Below are 9,308 nucleotides of genomic sequence, written 5' to 3' on the forward strand. Positions count from 1 at the left end.
GAGGAGACGGAGAGGAGCAGGCAGTACAATTACAAATGTGTATCGCGATTAAACATGCGAGGGGCGAAACGAGAATCACGAGCGATTTGATGAAAAATGTCAAAACGGCATAGTGATGGCGAGTACCGCGCGGTCAATACTTACTAAGGGTTCAATATCTGCGGTCAATACCCCTGACTAAGGGTTCGCCGAGGTGTTTTGTATTACTGCTTATTTAGCACTAGAACGGCAAAAGTATGCACAAGGCATCCGGTTGTTATATGTTGCACAGACGCCTGACACTGTGTTTATTACATGGCGAAATCCCTTATTACGGGTCGTAAAGGACGAGATACGAAGCGTCGAGTCGCACTCGACCCTCAGGGTCATGACCTTTCTGGGTGCTATGGGATCTTGCACTTGGATATATAATGCCGTCGCAAACGTCTGTACTCGTTACCAATACCATATAAAAAGAAGCAAATATCATCAAGGCTCGCATGCGATTAAGGGCGTCCCTGCGACATCGACTTATCTGGCGCCACTGGGGACACGGAGCGTCGCAGCTGCCTCCGTGCATCATCTTTCGCGTCACGGGCAGGGACGTGCGCCGCACGCTGGGCGCTGCCTGTCTCAGAATATCGACGTCCAATAGGTGGGAGGAGCGAGCGGCACTCTGACGCTCTGCCCTCCGGATCCCTCTATGAAAACGACATCAGCCACAAACTATGAAGATCGGGGGCAGAACAAATGAAATCCATGTTGTATACTATTTTTATTTTCATCATTTTTCTTGGCTCTCGGCGAGAGTGGGGCACCCAAATGCCTCTCCCCCTCCCGCTCGGCGCGGAGACTGCGCCAGACTGCGTGACACCTGGAGCCGCTTAAGCTCTGACGGTAACTCAATGTACACAACAGAGCCGTCGTGTACAGCAGCTGCGCCGGGCAGCGCAGCTCGGCAGAAGCAGGCCTCTGCTCCATCTCTGTTCTAGAACGGGGCTGGCTCAGAGGAGTCGCCCTCCTGCCGGCTGTGCTGTTCGTAAGCGTCCGCCCAAGTTGGCGGTGCTGAAAACGGAGAGGTCCGCACTTCGCCGTGTCACGCATGAATACATTTTGTCTACCAAAGAGAGTATGATATTTTCCCTGACTGTTCGCTGTCAGGTAACTGGTCAGCATATTTCCGCAGGCCCGGGACGTGATGGATTTGTTTTCGTTCGAAGGTGACACGCAGCGTGGCTAATCTTCCTTCATTCCCTTGAACGGCGCCCTTACGTTCCGTTTCCGTACGTCGCTAAACAGCGACGAAGCTGAGGGACGGCTGCTGGTGGCCGTCCACCAGCAAAATTCGGTGCGTCGCCGAATGGCTGAATGACGGAATTACGCGCCGATTACGCGCCGATGGATAAGATTAACCAAAACTTTTGTGAAACCAACAAGGCTACTACAACTCTAAAAATATAATAGCGATGTTTTGCCCCTATGTTATGCGTGAAGTGCTGGACCAGTGTTGGTTTTGTTATTGACAATGTAAAAAATAATAAGCAATGCAAACAAACAAAACAGGGCACTTGTAGGTCTTGTACTGGCAAACAGGTCACGTACAGCAACAACGAACAAAAACAAAGCACGCTCTCGAAGCATCGGATGTCAGGAATCCAAAGCTCAGGCTATCATGGAGACGAACGTCGCCCTAGCCCGAACCAGGCTACCGGTGAAGCAACAGAGACGTCCAGCCAGACAACACCGGGTGAGGGCGTCGGAGATTCTCCGTCAACACCGAGCCCGCGACGAGTGCTTTAACCTAGTCCAAGAGCTCCGGCACCGCTGACCTGCGACGACGCCAACAGTACGCTCGCATGACCCCAGAGACGGCTGAGGTCCCGCTGGCCGGTATTGGGCGGGCCATTGCCCGGCAATCCAGCAGCTCTTCCGCGGGCTGATCGGTGCTGCGACCTGACCTGACCTCCACGCTGAGCAACCATCCAAACAACAACTTGTCTACACAAGCGTATGTATATGCACTTGGATGTATGTTAACAAGTATCTTTCCTGTCACTCAATCTGAACTTGAGTCCCAATATAATCAAATTAGTTGTTGAATCATGGCGTAAACTTCATCTATCGCGCTCTTGTTCTCTTGCTGTTCTCTGCCAAACGACTGAAAAGTTCACCTCGTTCAACTCGTCGGCGATCCGGCGCCAGATTTGGCGCCGAAAACATTTGGCGCCGAAAAGCTGAACACGTCGAGCGACGCTTTCTGCCGTTCGGTGGCAGCAAACGGTCACCACCCATTGGCCCTCTGTTAAATTCCGTCATTCGATTGGTTGTTGACGCGCCAAACTCTGCTAGCAGACGGTCCCTTAAACACATTGGCCAGTACGGTTATGACAATCGGAGGCAGTACCAAGCTATACCAAGTATGTTACCAAGCAAGGGAGTCGTCAAAGAGTGCTCATATGACTTTCCCCAGGTTTTTCGTTTTTGTGCGAGGATGTGAGTCACCACGCTATATCACGGAGTTCGGAAAGCTGTGCAAAATGTTAGTGCCAGCCACGAGCCAAGCGCTCTTTTCCCAGCGTTCACCGAACACCCATTCACACCAAAAACACATCCCACTGACTTTACGTCTAAGCTGATTATGCCTTTGATCCAAATTGGTCCGTCGTCTGTGTATTGGACCATCATCTCATTATCACCAACACAGGCTGCTATCGCCCGCAAGCACGCAGTACGGCGACGACTTCTAAACAGATCCCTGACAAAGTTATGGTGCTTGAAGGCTTTACAAGCAGCCTGGTGACCCCGATCGCCAGTGATGCTGATGCCGTTTTTGAAGATCCGTTGAAAGTATTGTTTACATGGAGGGCTAACTTAATCCGAGGCGTTCAGATACTTAATAGCAATGAAGCTCAAGGCGCTTTCAGCTCTTAACGCTTCCTGCGTTGCTAAGACAAAGGAAGCGATACTTATCCCCCTTCCGTCAGGTGAAGAGCGTGTTGTGTCGGTAGCGCAAGCCAACGAAGCCTCCGGACGACAGGGCCGAATACAGCTGCTGCTGGAGGAGACAGACGGTTACGGGACAGGGCCGAATAGAGCTGCTACTGGAGGAGGCAGGCAGTTACGGGACAGGGCCGAATAGAGCTGCTACTGGAGGAGACAGACAGTTACGGGACAGGGCCAAACAGAGCTGCTGCCGGACGGCTGGCTGTGCAACCTTGGCAACGACTTGGGCAATGGGGCAGGACGACGATAAGATGGATTACGTGTCCCGATTTCAACATGGTTAAGTATTTCCGCAGACCAGGGACGATTGAGCGGAATATGCAATGTTAACCTGGGGGAGGAATGTCGTGCCTTTTGCCATAGGCGTAGGAGCGTTTCAAAAGGATGGGCGGGGGCAGGCTCAGAGTACATAAGAGAAACGGCTGGGTGGGGGAGATAACGATCTTGTCCGTTTTTATCCATAGAGGTAAGAAAATATCATGGTTGCTATGTCGTGCTAAATACCTATTAATACTTTATTTTGCCGTTCAGTCTTGCTTGCTAAGCTTATCCATTATAAGGCAAACAGAATGTTCCCAGCTCCTAAAGTTATTTGTGCGGCTTAGCGTCATTTTACTGGGCAGGCAAAATTTCACGCGTGGTGAGGCCTTTTGGTTCGCCAGAGAGGCCTCTGGCTGCAACATACTAAAATATAGCCTTGGCTTAGGCTGGTCAGAATTTTGAAACAGAATCGATAGTCCATGGTGCCAGAATTTTATTCTGTGTATGGATTTCACCGACTGCTTTTCAAACCAGGATTTCATTTTTTGTTGCAGTGCTTAAGATATGCACGTTGGAAAGAAAAGGCAAAAGAAATATATTTATTTCATAACGGTGAGCATGGAGTCAAATGAGATTTCTCCCGCGAGAAAATGGTAATACTGATGAAATCGTACGCGTCTTATGTAGCAATGGGTAAAAAGTAAACAAAGATGGGATGCTCCTTTGAACCACAGCTACGCACATACACACACACCACGACTGGAGCAAATTAAGGGTTTCACGAGGCTTTGATGTTAGGGGCGGCATGAGAGCTTTTACTCAGATGCATGTGTGTGAGGAAGCAGGGGTGAAAAAAGCGTCTTCTCTGTCACCGACGAAATCTGGAACTGTCTAAATTGTTACGTAAACCTAAAACTGTCGGAAGTAGTTGTAACACTATGTTATATACACACGCACACACGCACACACACACACACACACACACACACACACACACACACACACACACACACACACACACACACACACACACACACATACACACACACGCACACAGATGTATGTACATATATATATATATATATATATATATATATATATATATATATATATATATATATATCAAAATACTTGTGCTGCGACACTCTAAATGCGATACACCACGGAAAACAAAGGCAAATGAAATGCAATGTCGCAAAACCATCAAACATGTTCGTTCCGGGAGTTCATTTGCACTAAAGCATTATTTGATGGTCAACATGTGCTGCATAGTGGTTAAGACTAGGCTAATAATCAATCAGATAAGGGCATACTTAATATAACCAGCCTAGAGACGTGACGTTTCGGTTCAGTTGGGGGTTTGTGCCTCCTAGCCAGGAATGTAGCTTCCTATTTCTGCTTATGGTTTTATATTAATGATATTTCATGAAGCATGGTTTCTTTAGGATTCAACCTCCTAAAACCAATTTTCAGAAACCACACACTTGCTCCCAACTCTGAAAAGAAAGTGCGTCAAATCTGAGAAGAAAGCGATTTTAAAAGCATTGTAGAGGCAGGCTCAGACACTTTTTTGTTCTTTGCACTCTTTTCCATCTCCCTCACCTTAACGTACTTTGCAAAATTATATTCTGTCGCCCTACATGAACTGAAAACATGGACCTACAAGCAGCGGAAAACAATATCAATTTTGGTTTTATGACGTCATCGTACAATCAGCTGGAAGCAATGGCCACCTTCACTACATTCGCATAAACATTAACGGCGCAGAACTCGCACTTTGCAATAAAATTCCAATGAATCAGTTCGAACCCTATGCAATTTTGGTATAAGCAGATGTTAACGACATCATTCGGACACTTTTAGCACCTTCATTACGCAGTATGATGGCAAGTACAAGCGTTTTATCTCACGCCTGTCCACCGGTCAGAGCGCTGACTCTGAGATATCAAGGGCAGTGTGAAAGCCTTTCACCCAGTGGCGGATCCAAGATTTTGTCACGGGGGTGCGAAACATTGTGGGGCTCCCGTAGAGTTTAGACTCCCCTAAAAATACTTGAATTCTAGGAACCAAATTTTAAGATTTTTAGCATCTATGTTCATACGGAAACCTTCGCCACCGTGCGCATGCCCAGAAAACTAGGCTTGTTATGATGCAGTTATTGTATGAGAATATCTACGTATCCTGTCATCTTGAGGCTAACTATGTCGGAAAAAGACTTTGCAAAATAAGCTCAAGTCGGCTGCTAAATGCCATTAAAATCAAGCACGAACTTGACTGCTAGCAAATTTACAATTAGCCGGCTGGTCAACTAGCTGATAACTGATAACTAATGCAATTTTTGCTTTATTTGTTCTGAAGGAACACGAAATACCCGATCATCAAAATATATTGTATACAGTGGATAAAAATGTGATGGACAAGTATTTAAAGTGTATTAAATTCGATAACCAACCGCAATATCACATGCGGCATCGGCGGCACGTGAAATTGTGTTCGACAAATGCGCACAAAAATGCATCGGCGCTTCTCTCTAAAGCTCAGGCACAAAGACCAGCAGCGACGAAACCTGAGCAATCATGGGCGCCACGGCAGGTCAACAAAGAGACTTCTGTCAATAAGGATGGGATCATCAAAGCAAGCGAGAAGAACCCAAGACCAACGTGATAGGCGTTTGAACGATCGGCAGTGCCCCGGCAGACTGACATATAGGAGCCCGGTCAGAGCACAGGGCCCTTTGAGCAAAGGGGCTGGTGTGCGTGTGTGCATTGCCGAAGACCGGTGTGCATAAATGAATGCTCCTGTGCGATCAAGAGTGCCCGGGCAGGTTAACGGAAAGGGCCTCGAGGGGAGTGAAAAGTCCTCCACAAATGAAATCAAAGGGAAGGCCCCTACATCAATGTAGAGGGCCCCTGAGCATCGAGGAGCTCAGTGCCTTACCTTATATTGGCCCCAGTAACATCAGCAAGTAAAAACAGCAGCGAGTGGAGAAAAAAAACTCGAGACCAGTATGAAGGGTCCGTGAGTAACTGAGTGTTACCAAGAAAACGTAGGCAAGTGGACATCTAGGTCCCAGGCAACAGTGTAACGCCTCTTGACAGCGGAATAAGTTAGTCTGCTCATGGGCTTCGCTTTCGTTCGTGACTGTTCTTGGTCGTCTGGAGACCCAAAGACATCCAATATCATTGTGTTTTGTGTTTAAAATCCGTTTCCGTTCACCTGGTCATGGGCCCCTTCCGAGCCTATGGGCCCCCTCAAAGCACAAGAGGGAGCAAGGCTCCGTGTGCCCCCTCCCCCTCTGCATCTGCCATTGGCCCGAACAGTTTGATAGTTGGGCCCGGACAGGAACATGAGGGTCATCCATTGAAATAAGAAATACCCAAACACAATATGGAGGGCCCTGGAATGATCGAGGGTGTCCGAGCAGGTTAACAGATGGTGAGCCCCCAACAAGAGTGTATGACGTCCCAGTGAAATAATAAATACCCGCGACGCAATGTGGAGGGCCCAAAACGATTGACTGCACCCGAGCAGGTTAACAGACAGGGCCCCCAACAAGAGCGTGTAACCCTACATTTAAAAAGGTAGCACCCGAGACTCAATGTAGGTGACCCTGGAATGGTAAGTGTGCCCAGTTGGTTATCAGAAGGGGCCCCGACAAGAGCGTAGGGCCCTCCATTCAAATAAGAGGTACTCAAGACCTAGTGTGAAGGGCCCCCGAAAGGTCGAGTGTACCCGCGTAGGCTATCAGATGGCCCCTGACAGGAGAGGGAGGGTAGTGGAAGGTCGGGCTCTACATTCATATGCCAAGAGCCAACGTGCGGGGTCCCCGACCAATTCCGTGTGCCCGAGGAGGTGAACAGATGTGCCATCGACAAGTGTATAGGACTCTCCATTAAATGGAAAGTACCCCAGACACAATGTGGATGGCTCCTGAACAATCGAGTGGACCCGAGCAGGTTAACAGATCGAGCCCACGACAGGTGCATAGAGCCCTCCATTCAAATAGGAAGTATCCCAAGTCTCAATTTAAAGGACCCGAACCACCGAGTGAGCCCAAGTAGGTTAACAGATGAGCCCCAGACAAGAGCGTAGACCCCCAGGAAAGTGACAGAAAATTGGAAGGACCCCAGACCAATGCAGAGGGCCCATGAGCATTTCGTGAGTGTGCCGGTAAGTTAGCCGTAACTAACGTGAAGGTCCCCTGAGCAACCGAGAATGCTCCGGCATGTCAACATATGGGGACCCTGGCTCTAGCGCATAGAGCGTTTCGGGCGAATGGAGAGAATCTGTGGAAGGTCCCTGATTAGCAAAAAGTGACATGGCACGCTAGGAAGAAAGGCCCCATCAACAGCGCGGGGCCATCCGAAAAAGTGCAAAGAAATGAGGTGCAACATAAAAGGATCCTTAAAGATCAGGTTGACTCCGCAAGTGGACATACAGGGCCCCTGGAAGCAGCGTAGGGCCTCTGGGTAGCGTAAATAGTCTTAAGACCTCCTAATCACCGCCCTCTCAATCAGTGAAGAATATTTTTTGTCTGATCGTGGGTCCTTTACTTTCGCTTGCGACTGTTAATGTTTGCCTGGAAGCGCAAAAACGTCCACTTTTGTTGCGTTCTGTGTAAAAAAGCTGCATCTGTTTGGCCGACTATAGCCCCTCCGCCCCCCCCCCCCCCCTGGAGCCTATGGACACCTTCGGGAGCCAAGGGGGCATGACCCCGTGCCCCCCCTCCCCCCTCCACCTCTGGATCCGCCGCCTGCCCTCACCAGCGATGCTCGGCATCTCACCTCAGATCTGTTAATCTTTTCAGCGGCAGAAAGTCCACGCTGAATCCTTGAAATGCATCGCTCCAGCGCATTCCGTTGCCCTCTGAGGCTGCTGTTCGGGTATCCACAAACAACAAGTCTCCTAGATCGGTAGGGCTTTTTAACGGTGTTATAAGGGACGTCCTCCATGATGGATACTTAGAAAAGCCGCTTAGCGCCTAAACCACTGACAATTGGCCACGTTTGTTTAGGCCAGTCAGCCTTTCTCGACGTAAGCACAACCAGCGCCAGCTCACAGCCTTGCACTGAACACAACGCATTACCGAATGGCGAGCATTCGAGCCTATCCGTCTGAAATGGCAAGACGCTTTAAAACGCCACGTAGCGAACTGATCACGTTCGTTGCAAAATATTCTGGCCAACTACGATTCTTACGGCTAGTAATAAGCTTAGATTTTTGGTATTTTATTTCGTGTAGTATGTGAAGTTAATCTTGACTGAAAAACTTCCGTGAAAGGCACTGATCTGACAGGCACTGGAGGAGCACTGATGTCTAGCATCAGCACTGATATAGCATAGTTTGTAACATATTTCTGTCACCTGCTAAAAGCTATCCTGATTAAAGCTGCTATCTTCGGCAGCATCTCGGGGCTCAACTTATTCATTTACCAAAACGTCAACGTTTCGACATGTGCTTTACGCACACTCACGCTACAAGCGTTTGTGGCCTCAGACCAATACCAAGCTTTGAGCTTCGTCCATCTGGGATAATCTGTTGTAACACGGTCTAGTCCGTTGCAATTGCTTTCCATTTCCGCAGGTTTGTCACCAATTGTCTGGTAAAAGTGTGGTTTTTCCATCGATCTTATCTAATAAGTGAAGCAATTTTCACCCCTGGGGTTGAGACTGGTGCTCAGGGGGTGAAATTGTTTACTCGGAAGATCCATCAATTCAAACGATTGTTTCGTCACTGGCACACGGGGGGGAGGGGGAGGGGCTCACCCTCTAGGGCTACGGGGTGAGTAGAGCACATGTCCTGGATGTCACTGTCGACACCCCTAGACTAGGTTGATAGACCATTTTGACCGATTTAGTGACGTCGGTGCGCATCGTCCGGTCTCATCAATGCTGCATCTTGCCGGTGTAAAAAAAAAACACCGGAAACCGCTTGGGAAGTGTGTGAGTCTTAATGGAGAGAACGAGGCCGGACGAGACCAAAAAAAGAAGGCATCTCATGCCGCACCACATACAGCTGGTCCCACCGGACGCCACTTATGCTGTTTGCTCTTTTCGTCTGGTTTG

The sequence above is a fragment of the Pollicipes pollicipes genome, unplaced genomic scaffold (assembly GCF_011947565.3).
Source record: "Pollicipes pollicipes isolate AB1234 unplaced genomic scaffold, Ppol_2.1 Scaffold_4881;HRSCAF=5763_pilon_pilon_pilon, whole genome shotgun sequence".
Classification (NCBI taxonomy): domain Eukaryota; kingdom Metazoa; phylum Arthropoda; class Thecostraca; order Pollicipedomorpha; family Pollicipedidae; genus Pollicipes; species Pollicipes pollicipes.